The 16,870-nt window shown below is 35.4% G+C and overlaps 1 pseudogene; it reads left to right on the plus strand.

Annotated features, from left to right (window-relative positions):
• Positions 1-7,747: 7,747 nt before the first annotated feature.
• LOC101674381 lies at positions 7,748-9,375 on the plus strand (annotated as a pseudogene).
• Positions 9,376-16,870: the final 7,495 nt, after the last annotated feature.

Consider the following 16,870-nt stretch of genomic DNA (forward strand, 5'->3'; position numbering starts at 1 on the left):
GAACATACAGGAGTGGGCACACAGAATGAAAATTTTTGTATTATAGGTTAATGCTCACTAGAAAAGAGGCACTGAACAACTAAGTAGACAAAATTACTTTTAAAAAAATTTTATTTATGTATTTGACAGAGAGAGAGATAGAGGGAGAGCACAAGCAGGAGGAATGGTTAAAGGAGAGGGAGAAGCAGGCTCCCACCAAGCAGAGACCCCAATGCAGGACTTGATTCCAGGACCCTGGGATCATGACCTGAGCCAAAGGCAGATGCCCAATGACTGAGCAACCCAGGTGCCCCAAAGTAGACAAAATTACTTAAGACAGTTGCTGATAACCAGTCTTTCTTGCTGTTCTCTATTAAACTGGTGGAGTGTACACAGAGACACTGTGACATATGGGACCAACAGCATGAACTCTCAGTTATCAGTGTAAATCTAGCCACTTGTACCTTTGAATGTCCAACTTGTAAGAAATAGAGATCAATGCCAAGGCTCCAATATAGCACTATTCCTCAAGGAGACCAATGGCCTCTTTATGGTAAGGTGACCACTTTGATTTCTTTTCATCCTGAAAGTCTCTGTGGTTTGTCTTCAGAAGTATAGATTCCTCTTCTGGATTAAACATTTACCTTTCTTTTCAGTAAAGTCTCCATTAAAGGGATTATCCAAGGTCTTGTGGAATGCCTCATCTACCTCTACTGGATAAAATCCCATAAAATGTAGAATATGATCAAGTGATTCACTTCATATCAAAGAATTTGTGGGAGTGGACCTATGTCTGAAGTGTCAACTACATCGTACATACTGGATCATCCAAAAGCAGCCAGCTTAATAGAAGAAGCTTCTAAAGGCACAACTGAAGTTCATCTTAGAATGAGCAGTCTGAAGAATAGGATGCTATTTTTTACAGTGCAATATATGGGTTAAAGACATTTATATAGTGTTTTATCTTTAAAAACAATGATGTATGGATTAAGAAAACAAGGGGTAGAAGCAGAGGAGGCCCTACTTACTGTCATTCCTAATTACCAATTGAGGGAAATTGTGCTTCTGTTCCCACAATTATGGGCCTATAGGATTGGAGGTCTTGGTCCCTAAAAAGGGCACACTCTTACAATGCAAAGGTCTCTAGACTTTTTGTGTCCATGAACACTTTTGTATCCAATAGATGAGAAGAAAAATCACCATTATTTTGGTGTCTTAACACAATGACAGCAGGAAGCAACATGTATGGAACCCAGGTGATCCATTCTGGTATTCCCTGTACTTACTTACCCATTGTAACTGTAAATGGACAAAGACAAGGAACTTGGTCTGAAAAAAGACATGATTACCAAGGGCTCAGACATCACAAATGAATATTTGGGTCACAGTACCAAGCGAGCTACCAAAATCCAGTAAAGTCATGTCTGAAGATGAGACGAATTTTGGATAAATAGTGTAGGAGGAAGAGAAAAAATACCAGTTGCAACAGAGAAATTAAACGTAGCAAAAAAGGATATAGTATGTTTGGCTAGCTCCCTCTTCTAAGTTTCTTTTTAGAAAGAAAGGTCATGGAAATCAAGGAGCTGCTGCATAAATCTACATAAAAGAGTAGATTTGTGCAACTAAAAGCATGATGGGCTGTGGTGGCCATGAAAAGGTTCCAGCAGCCACTTTTTGGGTGTTGAAATCATATATTCGCTGAGGCCACACTTTCTTAGCCAGCATTCGGTGAATGATGACTGAGCATGGTAATGGAAGCAATGAAGGCCCATTCCTGCAAGATGTAGCATTCTTCCAATGGGGGATAACTGTGGTTTGAGGACTCCTCATTTTGCCCAAAATGTTCACAGAGCTATGTTACATTCTGAGTTTCTTCATTCTCACTTTTTTTTTTTTTTATCTCACCTTACTTTATAATGTCAGATCTACATCTCCCCAATGTCACGAGCTTGTTCCCCTTCAACGTTTAAAGACATTTCCCTCCTGGAGGCCTGGCTGGATCAGTCAGTAGAGCATGTGATTCTTGATTTGGGGTTGTAAGTTTGAGTGCAGAAATTACTTAAAAATAAACTTTTAAAAAAGGACTTTCCCTCAATAAATCTCTTGCAGACCAAAACCTATGTTTGTGTCTTCTTCTTTGAAGAAGCTGACCTTGGAAGACTAAGCATTATAAAGTCAACTTACTTATATTAAAAATGAAAACAGCTCCTATTTAAATTTATGATCACATTAAATCTATATTTAATTAAATCAATTTAAGAAGAATTTTGTTTGAAGATTTAAATTAATAAAACACTTATCAAAAACACTTTCTTGAAATACTTGGGTCAAAGAAAAGGACTCTTGAAAATATTAATATGAACACTAATTTCAAAACATATTGCATACTAATTTCATACTAATTTCAAAATTTCATACTAATTTCAACACTAATTTCAAAACATATTGCATTCAAAACATATTGCAAAACATATTACAACATACTTTGTAAGCAGAGAGAAATTAACATAAAATATTCTATTACTATATAAAATATTAAAAATGGATATTAGACTCAGTAAGTTAGAAAACTAATTAATGAATTTAATGAAAACAAAGGAAAATAATAATAAATGAGAGCAAAATTAATTTTTAAAAAAAAGAGAGATGAGCTATAGAATTCATTTTAAAAGTTAAGTTCTATTTGGTCCTGCGTTGGCCTACTTGCTCAGAGGGGAGCTTGCTTCTCTCTCTGCCTACTGCTCCACCCGCTTGTACATTCTCTCTCTCTCTCTTTCTGACATATAAGTATAATCTTAAAATATTAATTTCTGTTTGTTTGAAATTTCAGGGCAGTAAAATGTACAAACCTTTATGTAGCATAATAAAGAAAATAACACTTTCCTGCTCATGATTCCACTCAAAGTTAGTTGTCTTCCTCCTCACCTGCTATATGGACTGAAGCAGTATTACTATGTGTGAATATGTTGTTTCTAGAATCCAAATGGGCCTGACAGAATCATAAGTAGTTTCAATTAAGAATAAGTTTTCTTCATAATTATATACTAATAAATGCTGAAAAGAGTGGGTTGTTTTATATAAGATGGAAATCAATAAATTATATTGTCTCAAGGAGAGCTTAAAAAAATAGAATAAAAAATAAAATTAGGAGTAAGTTTATAGAAATATTATTAAAATTAAAGGTGATTACCAGCCAATTTTAAAAACATACTACTTCAACATTCTTTTTAAGATTTTATTTATTTATTTAAGAGAGAATGAATGGGAGAGAGAGCACAAGTGGGGAGGGACAGCTGGAGAGGGAAAAGCAGAAGCAGACTCCCTGGGGAGCAGGGAGCCTGATGTGGGACATCGTCTCAGGACCACGGGATCATGACTTGAGCTGAAGCAGCTATTTAACCAATGAGCCCCCCAGGTACCGTACCCCAAAGCATACTATTTCAACATCTGAAGAAACATTTATCTATCTATTTATTTACTCATTTTTAAAATATTTTATTCATTTATTTGACGGAGAGACAGAATGAGCACAGGCAGAGGGAGCAGCAAGCAGAGAGAGGGAGAAATAGGCTCCCCACTGAGCAATGAACCCAATGTAAGGCCCAATCCCAGGACCCTAGGATCATGACCTGAACCAAAGGCAGACACTTAGCAGACTTAGCCACCCAGGCTCCCCTTGAAGAAACATTTAATTAACATTTCATAAGCACAACTTAGAAAAAACAAAAAGCTTTTCATATTATGTTCAAAATTAATATTAAACCTGGAAAATATTATCATAATATGAAATCTACAGCTTACACAAATTTATTAAAATCCAAGTAGAAATCTTATAAAGAATTAAATCCATATCATATATCTTATTAAATGTAATCAAATTTAGTTTATTACAGGAAAACAAGGTTAGTTAACAATTCAAAAGTAACTTTATATAATTAATGACATCAATGACAAATGAGGAAAAATAATATTCTATATCAAAATAAGTGGAAAATAATATGGCATAATCAAACAAATGGAAAATACAGATCTACCCTGGATATAAAAATATAAAGTTTATAATACAACTTTAAAAAACAAAAAAGCTAGAGAATTCTTATATAAATTTTACTGAAATATAAAATATTTGACAATATAAAAAAAGACAAAGATAATAATTACCATAAAAATGTAAATATATTGAAACTGGGGAAAGGTAATGAATATATAAATATTTTTTGGAAGATTTTATTTATTTATTTGACAGAGAGGGAGAGAGATCACAAGTAGGCAGAGAGTCAGGCAGAGAGAGAGTGGGAAGCAAGCTCCTGGTCAAGCAGAGAGCTTGACAGAAGCCTCCATCCCAGAACCTGAGATCATGACCTGAGGTAAAGGCAGAGGCTTAATCCACTGAGCCAACTAGGTGCCCAAATATACAAAACTTAAATGGATAAAAATATAACATCTAACCATACTAAATTAATTTTCTTTGAATTTAATAAAAATAATTCAAATGAAAACATCGTTGTTATATTTGTCCTTTGAAAAAGTAATTATCAAATATAATGTTAATAACAAGACTGGTGACTATGCCAAAAAATATAAAATGACTCATTGGCAAAAATCTCTCTTCTATAACTTTATTCCTAAGAAGTTAGTAATTAAATAAAATGACATTCATTGAAACATTGTTGTGATTATGAGAATTTAGAAATAGCATATAGTTCAACAATAACTTAACTTAATAAATTTTAAAACAGCTTCATAGTAACGCTGTATGGTAGCAGGCATTTTAATGGAAATGTGAAAATGTTTCTGGTATTTAGCTCAGTGAAGTTATAATGTATAACTTCAATATGCAGTATCGTTTCTATTTTCTAAATTATGATCCTATGCATCTAGACAAGGATCACATATATACACATCTTTCTATACTTGGGTTCACATTTTTTTTTTCTGTTAGAGTAACTTATTGACATGTGTTTAAATAAAATGTGTGTACTGGGAGGTAGAAGAATCAGTTCCTTGATTTTTAGAAGCTTATTTGGTAAAGGATTAAGTGAATAGATATCACTGAAAAATCCCCTGAACCTCCTTTTTTTTCCTATAAAGAAATATAGTGATCACTAAGCTATTTGGTTAGCAAAATTACTTTCTTGTTTTTTATCCATTGAAGAGCCAATATATACCCCAATTCAATCAGAGTGAAAAACACCACCTAGGGATCTTTAGGTCTCTGTATGCTATACAAATATTGTCATAGCATTTTGCTGAATAACACTACAAGGTGATAAATGCATAAAATGATCCCTGAATTCCAGCAAATAATAGGACACTGGTGAGTGTGCAGAGCTATTGCCTAGGACTACTTTTTGCAAATCAATAAGGCAGAAACAATAATGTTTAATTTTTCTAGAAGAGACAAAAAGGTATGTAAAAAAATTGTGTTAAAAATTAAACTTTCGGGTGCCTGGGTGGCTCAGTGGGTTAAGCCGCTGCCTTCGGCTCAGGTCATGATCTCAGGGTCCTGGGATCGAGTCCTGCATCGGGCTCTCTGCTCAGCAGGGAGCCTGCTTCCTCCTCTCTCTCTCTCTCTCTCTGCCTGCGTCTCTGCCTACTTGTGATCTCTCTCTGTCAAATAAATAAATAAAATCTTTAAAAAAAAATTAAACTTTCACAAAGAAAACAAGAAATATATTCTACAACACCAAAATTAAATGATTGTTCTAGCTATATATAGTGATGTTATACTTATTCACCACCATCATGACATTTTTGTAAATAGACTAAACTATTTACCTTTTCTTTAACAAACAAACTTTCTTTAGTAATTGGTACCTGATCCTAACTACTTTCTAGTACACTTTGAGACAACAAAATAGCAGACTATGACAGGCTTGGTTATAATATTTTGAGGCATGGTTTCATGGAGACTATAGGTTTTGACCTTTGTGAAATCATGGAAACATTAAGTATGACTAAACAAACGTGCTCAGAATTTCTCTCTTCTCTCCTTTGCCTTGCCCCCAATGAAAAAGCAGTTCAGCCTTTCATTATTTAAAAAGTCTTCTAAGCTATTTAAAGATAAGAGAAGAAAATAATTGTTATTAATCTGATCCATAATTTTAGGAGTAGCAAGGGGTCGAGAGCTGAGAATCAAGTGTAAAGATTTATTATACAAATGTAAAGATTTATAAAACAAGAATAACTTAACCTTCCTGCTCTATGCCCCTCTCCACTCCATACACACACACACACACACACACACACACACACACGTTAAGCTATTCACCAGTGAGCTTCTGAGAACAAGAGATATTTATATACTCAGTTTCTAAGCAGACCATAAAAATGGAGAAAAGGGTAAAGGTCATTGTTTCACAGCTGGAAGCAGATAAAGAAAAACCCTAAAAACCAATTTCTTCTAGTGCTTTCTGTTCTCTTATGAGACAGGAAATAGGAGGACTGAGTGTCCAGAATGACTTTAGACTTCTGGCTTAGGAAATATTGGTGCAGTGCCACAATATCTCTCGCAAGGAAGGGATGCAGATCTTGTTATATAGGTATTAAATCATGAGCAAGTGATTATATGTTAAACTGACATATTTAGGTCCAGTTTCTTGTTCTGTAAATAACAATCTTAAAAGTTGTCATGCTGTTCTATGAACTAAAAGGATAAACAAACTGAAAAATAAACTGTTCTTTAATCCCTAAAAGAGGGGAGGGCATAGGGTAAACCTCGGTCCCCCAGACAGAACACAAGGAATCTTAGGATACTCAGATGAAACTACCATGAGAACCTCAGTGGGAAGGGAGAGGTAGGAAACTGGAACTATAACTGAAGAATTTCTGGAGACTCGGTGTGCACAAGTCTGAGAGTTCAAAGCTCCCTGGGAACCCAGTCATGAGAAGGGCCTCCACACCTCTGTCAAGGTTCACTTCAGTGAAGTCTATCAGGCTTTCACAGTAAATACCAGAGAAAAATTATCTGGGTCTTCTTTGGGGGGAATAGAGGAAGGCAGGAACCATTTTTAAATACTCCAGGAAACTTGCTAACTAAAACTTTAGGAAAAAAAGAAAAGAAGAAACAGGAATGACTGAGAATCTCCCCATATTAATGTTGGATACCAACCCACAGATCTAGAGTCTCAGAGAAAATCAATTAGGATAAATGCCAAAAACAAAAACAGACAAACAAAACACCTATACCCAGGCACATCATTTTCAAACTACAGAAAATCCTGAATGAAGTCCTAGAAAACAAAAAAGCACCTCACCTAAAGGGGAACAAAGATGGAAATTACATCCAACCTCTCAAAAACCATGCAAGAACAGAATAGAGTGAAATTTTTAAATGTTTAAAGGAGGAAAAAAAAAAACAAAACAAAACAAACAAAAAAAAAAAACACCTACCAAGCTAGAATTCTGTACCCTATGGAATTATCCTTCAAAGGTGAAGGAGAAATAAACACTTGCTCACACAAACAAAAGCTGACAGCAATAGTGGCCAGGAGATTGGTCTGGCAAGAAACGTTAACCAGTTATTTACACAAGGGGCATGGTTTGGGGGCCCCCTGGGTCTCCACAGGCCTTCTACCCAGGACTCTGGGGTGCCCTCAGCCGCCCTCTCCAGAGCAGAGGACCATCCTTGAGACACTGAAGAAGCTGACTAGTTCCACCCAAAGAGCACGGAAGTTCAAATGCCTCAAGTTGAGGCTGCCCAGAGAGGGTTTTTCTCCGGGCGCACAGTACAGCCAGGCTCTGGAGCACTTCCTGACTAACACCCCTGATGCCAAGTGGTCGCGGACCTCTTCATCCTGCTCCTCCTTTCTGTGTAAGGCGGCCTAAAGGACTCTTTCTCCAGTGGAAGGAAGGAAGCCTGTGGAGGGATGCTGAAGTTTTTAGACAGGCAGTCAAAGGGCAGCCCTCAAGGACCCGGAACCCTAGAAGACTCTGGCGGGTGGGAGGTGTCCTTTTTAGGCCAATAGGCTCTTGGTCCTTTTGAGTCCTGTCACTGGGCTCTGGACCTTTATCCCAGCAGGAGCCTGGATGGCGGAAACTAACATGAGAGGATTTCAATATTACTTCCATCTTGACTTACCCATTTAAAATTTTTCCTACTTAAAAAAAAAAAAGCCGTAACATTTTCTTCAGGAACTCTGAGCTGTTCTTCCCAGCTGTGAGCTGCCCCAGGCATCCACATCCAAGACAACTTTAGTCAAACCCCAATACGTATAAAGAATACCATGGTGGTGGATTTTGTTTGCACTCCTTTGCTACCAGGCATGATTAGGCTAGAAGAGCACTTTTGGGTTTGATGCATCATACCAGTGTTCCAAACCAAGTTGTTGATTATATTGGCACAATTATACAAGAAGTGAAAACAAGCAATGTGGTAGAGAGGCTGCCCTCGGAGCTGGCTTCTCTGACAAGACTCCTGCTCATATTAGTTTGCATCTTTGTCAACCAAGCCAGGGCCATAGATGCTGGCTTGATTGTTTCTGGCCAGTGTGATGCAGTTGTGGGAGGTAGTGTAGAGTTGGACATCTCTATTCCTCATTCAAGCAAGGTGAGGAAAATGATTCTTGATCTCAGTAAGGCCAAGACTCTGGGTCAGTCACTGTCTTTAACCTCTAAATTCAGATTGAATTTCTCACCACTTGAGCACCCTCTGGTGAGACGATGGGCACTCTGCATACCAACTGGTCACTGCCTTGGCTTTTTCTAAGTATGTACTTTGTTTCCACAGCCTGACCCTAAAAACACAGGGCGAAGGACTCCTTTCCCATGTTGTATTCTAAAAAGTACCAAGAAAAGATATAGTTACCGAAGATAATTATGCTCATCCTTTCTGCCTGGAGCAGATGGCCAAACAAAAACCTGTATTCATCAAGCCCTGTGGTATAACGACAGCTGCAAACTCTTTTTTCCTGACCGATGGTGAATCAGCAGTGTTGATTATGGCAGATGAAAAAGCTCTGGCCATGGGTTATAAATGGAGGTCATTTTTTAGGGATTTTGTGTAAGTATCTCAGGATCTAAAAGATCAACTTTTATTCAAACAACATATGCTATTCCAGACGTTCTAGAGAAGGCAGGATTAACTGATATTGATGCTTTTGAATTTCTGCAAGTTTTCTCAGGTCAGATTTTGGCTAACTTGAAAGCCATGGATTCTAATGTGTTTGCACAAAAATACATGGTTAGAAAAAACAAGATTGGATTGCCTACTTTAAAGAAGTTTAACAATTGGGGTGTATGGCTGTCCCTGAAATACCTATTTGGAGACACTGGCTGCAGGATGGTCATGGACATGCCAACAGATTACAGAAGGAAAGAGGCTAGTATTCCTTAGTGACTGCCTATAAAACTGGAGAGCAGGACCATGCTATGATAGTGAAAGCTTATGCAAAATAATGGCTCAGGAAGAGGTGACCTTGAGTTTCTGTGCAACACTCATACTAGGTAATGCCATTTCAATGCATTACCAAATGATACCTATAAATTCTAGATCTTCTTAGGAAAACAAAATTTGTGGCCCTCTATTAAATGTTTTGCAGTTAAGGCTGGCTAGTGTTCTGAGCTTTCCAATAATCATGGCTTACTGCTCTTTCAGGGATTACTTAGCTACCAGAATCTCAAACAGTGATAGGCCTAAACATTTGGTTTTGGTCTTTATTTTCATTGAAGAGTAAGTGAGTATTTGCAATTTGTGGGAGAGGTTAGCTGAGATTTAGAACTATCTTCGTAACATTTGCAAATTATATCCATTCCTATATGTAACCTAAAGATAGATTCTTTTCTGTGAAATACAAGCCAGTGTACATAAATTAACTTAATTATGGAAAGATAATTCAGAATCTGAACAATGTGGAGAGGTATTGACTCTAAAAATATTTTTTAGAGACAATGAAAATAATATAGGTCAGAAACCCAGATCTACATAAAGGAAGAGCATCCAAAAAGGAATGAATGAGAATAAAATAAAAACATTTTTCTTATGCTTAATTGATTCAACAGATAAATTTTTCAAAATAATAACACCAATAATGTATTCCAGTGTGTATGCTTATATATATGCCATATGTGCTTTATATGCTTTTTTTATAAGTGAAAAGAATGATAGCAATGATCCAAAGAACAAGAAGAAAGAATTAGGTTTATTTTATAATAGCATACTCACACTACTGGTGAAGTGGTATACTGTCATTTGAAAGTGGACTTAAATTAACTGTAAATTATTTATTGCAAATCCTCAGGCAAACACAAAAAATATGTGCTATATTCCAAGAAATGAGAAAAAACGGAATTCTATAAAATGCTTATTTAAAACTGCAAAAGGGAGAAAAAGAGTGGAAGATAATAATAGAAACAATATGAGCATCAAATAAAAAAACGATAACAAGTATGGTAGATATGAGCCCAAATATATCAATAATCACTGCAAAACAATAGTCCAAATCCACCATTTAAATGGGAAAGATTCTTAGAGTGAATAATAATAAAAAAAAGAACCCAATTGCATTATGCCAAAAAGAAAAATATTTTAAATATAAAGAGGCATATAAATTAAAAGTAAGTGGATGGAGAAAATATACTATGCTAATACATAGCAAAAGAAAGCCGAAATAGGTACATTAATTTCAGACAGCAGATTTCAAAGATAAATTTGTTACAGTTAAAGGACATTATGTAATTAAAAAGAGGTCAATTCCCCAAGAAGACATAACAATTCTTAATGTGTATATGTCTAACAAGAGAGCATCAAACTGTGGGAAGCAAAAACTTATAGAACTACAAAGAAAAATAGATGAATCCACTATTATAGCTGGAGACTTCCAGAACCCTCTCTCAGAAAGGGACAGATCCAGCACCTAGAATATTAGTAAGGGCATAGTTGATCACAGTACCATTAATCAGCTGATTGTAATTGACATCTATAGACTAAATCCTACAACATCATTATAAACATTCTTTTCAAGCTTCACATTGATCAGTGTCAACTACATTTTTGTCCATAAAACACAAATTTAAAATTTAAAAGAAAATAAATCCTACCACATCTACTCTCAGATCAAATGGAATTAAAATAGAAACCAATAATAGATAACAGGAAAATCCCACAAAATGTGGAGACTAACTAGCACACTTCTAAATATAGACATACATCATTTTATTCTGCTTTATTTTATTGAACTTCATAGATAATGCATTTTTTTACAAAATGAAGGTGTGTGACAACTCTCCATCAAGCAAGTCTATGGGTGTTATTTTTACAACACCATTTGCTTACTACATGTCTCTCTATCCAATTTTCATAATTTTTACAGTATTTTAAACATTTTCATTATTATTATATTTGTTATGATGATCTGTTATCAGTGATTATGACTCATTGAATGCTCAGAGAGTTAGCACTTTTTAGCAAAAAAATTTTTAATTAACGTATGTACTTTTTAAGATATACTGTTATTGCACAATTAATAGATTATAATATGGCATAAACACAGCTTTTATATGCACTGGGAAACTAAAAACTTCATTTGACTCACTTTGTTGTGAGATTTGCTTTATTGCAGTGATCTGGAACTGAACCTGCAATATCAGCCAAGTGTCCCTTTAATATATAGCTCAAAGAAGAAATCTCAAGCAAAATTTTTAAAAGTTTATTTTTTTAAATGAAAATGAATAAAGAATTTATCAGCTTTACTTATTTAGCTTGTGGGATGCAGCTACAGCAGTGTGTATAGGGAAGAAGAAAATAAATGCTAATAATTAGAGAAGAAATTAATAGAATTTAAAACAGGAAATCAGTAGATTAAATTAACAAACCCAAAAACTGTTTCTTTGAAAAATAAAATAAATTGATAAGTCTTTAGCCAGGCTAAAAGAAAAAGGAAGCACACAAATTGTAAATATCAGAAAGAAAGAAGGGGCATCACTACAGACCCCATAAACATTTAAAGTATAATAAAGGGATACTATGAACAACACTACATCTAGAAGTTTGGTAACCTAGATGAATGAGCCAATGTCTTTATTTTTTTTTAAAGATTTTATTTATTTATTTGAGAAAGATAGTGATCATGACAGGGGAGAGGGTCAGAGGGAGAAACAGACTCCCCCCTGAGTAAAGAGCCTCATGTGGGACTTGGTCCTGGGACTCCAGGATCATGATCTGAGCCGGAGGCAGAAAATTAACCAACTCAGCCATACAGGCACCTTTGGCCAATCCCATTAAAGAGATATAATTTTCCAAAATTCACACAAGAAAAATAGATGATCTGAATAGCCCTATATCTATTGAAGAAATTGAATTAATATTTAACAACCTTCTAAAATGGATGCACCAGGCCCACATGGTTTCACTGATGAATTACACCAAAAACTCAAGGAGTGGGGCACCTGTGTGACTCAGTAGGTTAAACGTGAGCCTGAAACTCAAGTCATGATCCCAGGATCCTGGGATCAAGGCCTACACTGGGCTCCCTGCTCAGCAGGCAGCCTGTTTCTCCCTCTTCCTCTGCCTGCTGCTTCCTTTGCTTGTGCTCTCTGTGTCTCAAATAAATAAATAAAATCTTTAAAATAAACTTAAGGAACAAGTCATATCAATTCTATACAATGTTTTTTGGAGGATGGAAGTAAAAGGAATACTTCCTAAATCCTTCTTTGTGACCAGCATCACCTATAACAAAACCCAACAAAGTTACTACAAGAGAACTACAGACCAATATCTCTTATGAACAAAATATTAGCAAGTTGGATCTAACAATGTATAAAAATAATTATATACCACAACCAAGTGGGATTTATCCTAGGTATGCAAGGCAGATTTACAAATTCAAAAGCCAATTAATTCAATCCGTCAGTGAGCCAAAAAAGCAAAATCACATGATTGTATCAATAGACGCAGAAGAAGTATTTGCTAAAATTCAACCACCATTTATTTAAAAACAAAACAAAACAACAATAACAACAACAAAAAATACTCAGTAAACTAGAAATAGAGCCAAACATCCTCAGCTTATTAAGGAGTATCTACAAAAACACTGCAGCTGGGATGCCTGGGTCCGTTAAGCAGCTGCCTTCAGCTCAGGTCATGATCCCAGGATCCTGAGATGGAATCCCACATCGGGATCCTTGCTCCACAGGGAGCCTGCTTCTCCTTCTGCCTCTGCCTGCCACTCTGCCTGCCTGTACTCCCTCTATATCTCTGACAAATAAGTAAATAAAATCTTAAAAAAAAAAAAAAAAAACACTGCAGCTAACATCATACTTAATGAGAAATTCAAAAACGTACCACTAAGGTCAGAACAAGGTAAGGAGGTCTCCTTTCACCTTTCTTTTAAAATCTTATTCTGGAAGTTTTAGCTAATTCAGTAAAACAGGAAAAGGAAATACAGGATATATAGATTAGAAAGGAAAAAATGAGATTATTTTTGTAGAGTACATGTAATCTGGTAAAAAAAAGCTGAAATAATTGGCAAAAAATTCCTAAAACTAAGAAGTGATTATAATAATGTTGGAGAGTATACCTTACTATACAAAAGGCAATTACTTTCCTATCTATCAGTTGTTTAACTACCAGTTAGAACAGGTAGTTGAATGAGTATAATTTGAAAATAAAAACACAATGCCATTTACATTTTCATTCAAAAAATGAAGTAGCTATAAGTCTAACAGAATTTGTATAAGATCTATATGAGGAAAACTATAAAGCGCTGGTGAACAATATATAAGAAAAACTAAATAAATGCAGAGATGGTTCATGTTTTGTACAGGAAGACTCCATATTGTCAGTATGTTCACTCTTCCCGTCATGATCTATAGTTTCAATTCAATCCCAGTCAAAAATCTCAGCAGTAATTTTGTGGATATGAACAAACTAATTCTAAAGTTCATATGGGGAGTCAAAGACTCAGAATAGCCAATAACATATTGAAGAACAAAGTTAAAGAATGACACTATCTGACTTCAAGGCTTTCTATAATCTGCAGTACTTAAAGAAGCATGAAATTGGTGGGAAAAAAGAACAGGAAATTGATCATTGGAATAAAATAGAGAGCACAGAAGGAGACCCACATAATATAGTTGATTGATTTTTTATAAAAGAACAAAGGCATTTCTATGGAGCAAACATCATCTCTTCAACAAATGGCACTGGAACAACCGGACATCCATATGCAAAAAAAAAAAAAAAAAAAAAAAAAAAAAAAAAAAGAAAGGAGAGAGAGAGAGAATCTAGAAACAGACCTTATACCCTTCACAAAAATTAACTCAAAACACATCACATATCTAAGTATAGGATAACATAAGAGAAAAGTTAGTTTACCTTGGGTATGTTGATAACTTTTTAGATGTGGCTTAATCTGTGAAAAACGTAACTGATAAACTGTACATCATTAAACTTAACAAACTTCTGCTCTGTAAGAGATCATGTCAAGAGAACAAGAAGACAAAGCTGTAGAATGGGAGCAAATGTTTTTAAAAACCATCTGATAAAAGACTATTACCCCAAACACACAAAGAACACTCAACAGTAATTCAACAGACAACCTCATTATAAAATAGGTCAAAGGGTTTAACATATACTCCCTAAAAATGTATGCAGATGGCAAGAGAGTTTAGGAAAGATGATCCATATAAAGTCATCAAGGAAATGAAAATTAAAATGAGATACCACTACAAACCTATTAGATGACAAAATGCAGAACACTGAACACCAAATACTGGTGAGAACATGGAGCAACATGAACTCTAATTCATTGCTAGTGGCAATGCAAAGTTGTGCAGCTACTTGGAAAGATGGTTTGGAGGTTTACTCTTAACTACGTGATCCAGTAATCACACCCCCTGGCATTCACCTGCAAGATTAGAAAAGTTACTGTGTCCACACAAAAGCCTGCACATGGATCCGTATAACAGCTTTATTAATAGCTACCAAAACTTGGAAGTAACCAATATGTCCTCCTGGTTACTGTCCTAAGTGAATGGATAAATAAATTATTACATCTGACAATGGACTATTATAGAGTGCTGAAAAGAAATGAGCTATCAGACATGAAAAAACATGGAGAAACCTTAGAATAATATAACAAGTGAAAGAAGACCATCTGAAAAGCCTATATACTGCATGATTCCAACTCTGAAATTCTGGAAAAGGCAAATACAATGGAGAAAATAAAAAAGATGAGAGGTTGCAGGCGGGTAGAGGGAAGAGAAGGATGAATAGGTGGAGCAGAGAGGATTTTAGGTCAGTGAAAATGCTGTTTCATATCATAATAATGGATACATGGCACTTACCCAAAGCCCTAGCTAGCATATACAACACCAAGAGTGAATCAAAATGTAAACAAGAGCTTTGGGTGATTATGATATGTCAATGTAGGTTCACCAGTTATAACAAATGTGCCACGCGTGAGGGATATTGATAATGGGAGAGGCTGTACATGTGTGGGGCAGGGATTGTATGGGAAACCTCTGTACATTCTCCTCAATTTGGGGGAACCTAAAACTTCTCTGAATAAAATAAATTCTTAATATAACAACACATTTTAAAAAATCACGTATTTAAGAGAACATGGAAAGTAGTTTTAAGAGATGAAGGGGAGGGGGAAAAAAACCTCATGCTGGGCATGTAGGCTATATAAATAAATGCAGGTTGGGAAAGAGATAAAGAGGAGTATGAATTGATGGATTTAGCTTGAAAGTAGAGGAGGCAGCAACTAGGGAATTTCCCAGGATATGGTGTTGAGAAGTACAACTGATTTACAAAGTCCCTGCTTTAATAAGATTTGGAAGACCTCTATACTCCTCTGAAGTTTTCTTCTTGCCATAAGACACCTCCCAACAGTAGTCTGCAGAACACCTATACAGAGATTAGTCAGTCTTGTTCTTGAGATCTTTAATTTGTCTTCTGGAAAAATGACACATCGGTTAAAAACCCATTACTGCAATCAATATTTCAGGAAGCCTGGAGAGCACATGTTTGCTAGCGACAATCTATGTATTTGCACCAAAGGAAAGGTAGACAGACATTCTTTCCTTTCCTTTTTTATGGATGCTAGCTATTCCATCAGAAAATATAAAAACCCATTTATTTCACTAGTAAAAAAAGTGCTATGTGATTAAGGAAACTACTAGTAGTTCAGTGAAAAAAGAAATGATAAATTTAGGGGAAAATGGTCATATATAAATTAATAGCCTTCACATTATTGGAAAAAAATTACTTGAAAGAAAGTATTCTTTTTTTTTTTTTTTTCTGTTCCAGGTTTTATTAATTTTTTTTTAAATACTTTTTAAATTTTTTTTTTTTATAAACATATATTTTTATCCCCAGGGGTACAGGTCTGTGAATCACCAGGTTTACACACTTCACAGCACTCACCAAATCACATACCCTCCCCAATGTCCATAATCCCACCCCCTTCTCCCAAACCCCCTCCCCCCGGCAACCCTCAGTTTGTTTTGTGAGATTAAGAGTCACTTATGGTTTGTATTCTTAACAGAACTAAGGACTTGAGAAACAGGTCTCTGTAAATGTTATTGTGACCAATTTTAGTCTTTATATACTCATTCTAATCTTTCTACTTTTCAGTGAAAACTATTCTAATTTCCAAACATGGGGGAACAAAAATCAGTACCTGGCTATTTCCCCTTATCCCTTTCACACATTTAAATATTTAGGATTTTAAAATACTGATTCCTAAGACATCTTCAAAGAATATATTTCTTCAGTTTTTTCTTACATATTTATCTATCTAACCATTTGTTACCTACCTATGTTTTACCTTCCTACTTACCTACTTATCCATTATCTACCTATTTATTTATCTATCTATTGATATAAATCTCTGCTGCAATAAGAGTTGCATATAGCACACCTTATCACAAAGGATTCCTTGTTGGTCAT

The sequence above is a fragment of the Mustela putorius genome, unplaced genomic scaffold (assembly GCF_011764305.1).
Source record: "Mustela putorius furo isolate JIRA1106 unplaced genomic scaffold, ASM1176430v1.1 tig00000083_pilon_pilon_pilon, whole genome shotgun sequence".
Classification (NCBI taxonomy): domain Eukaryota; kingdom Metazoa; phylum Chordata; class Mammalia; order Carnivora; family Mustelidae; genus Mustela; species Mustela putorius.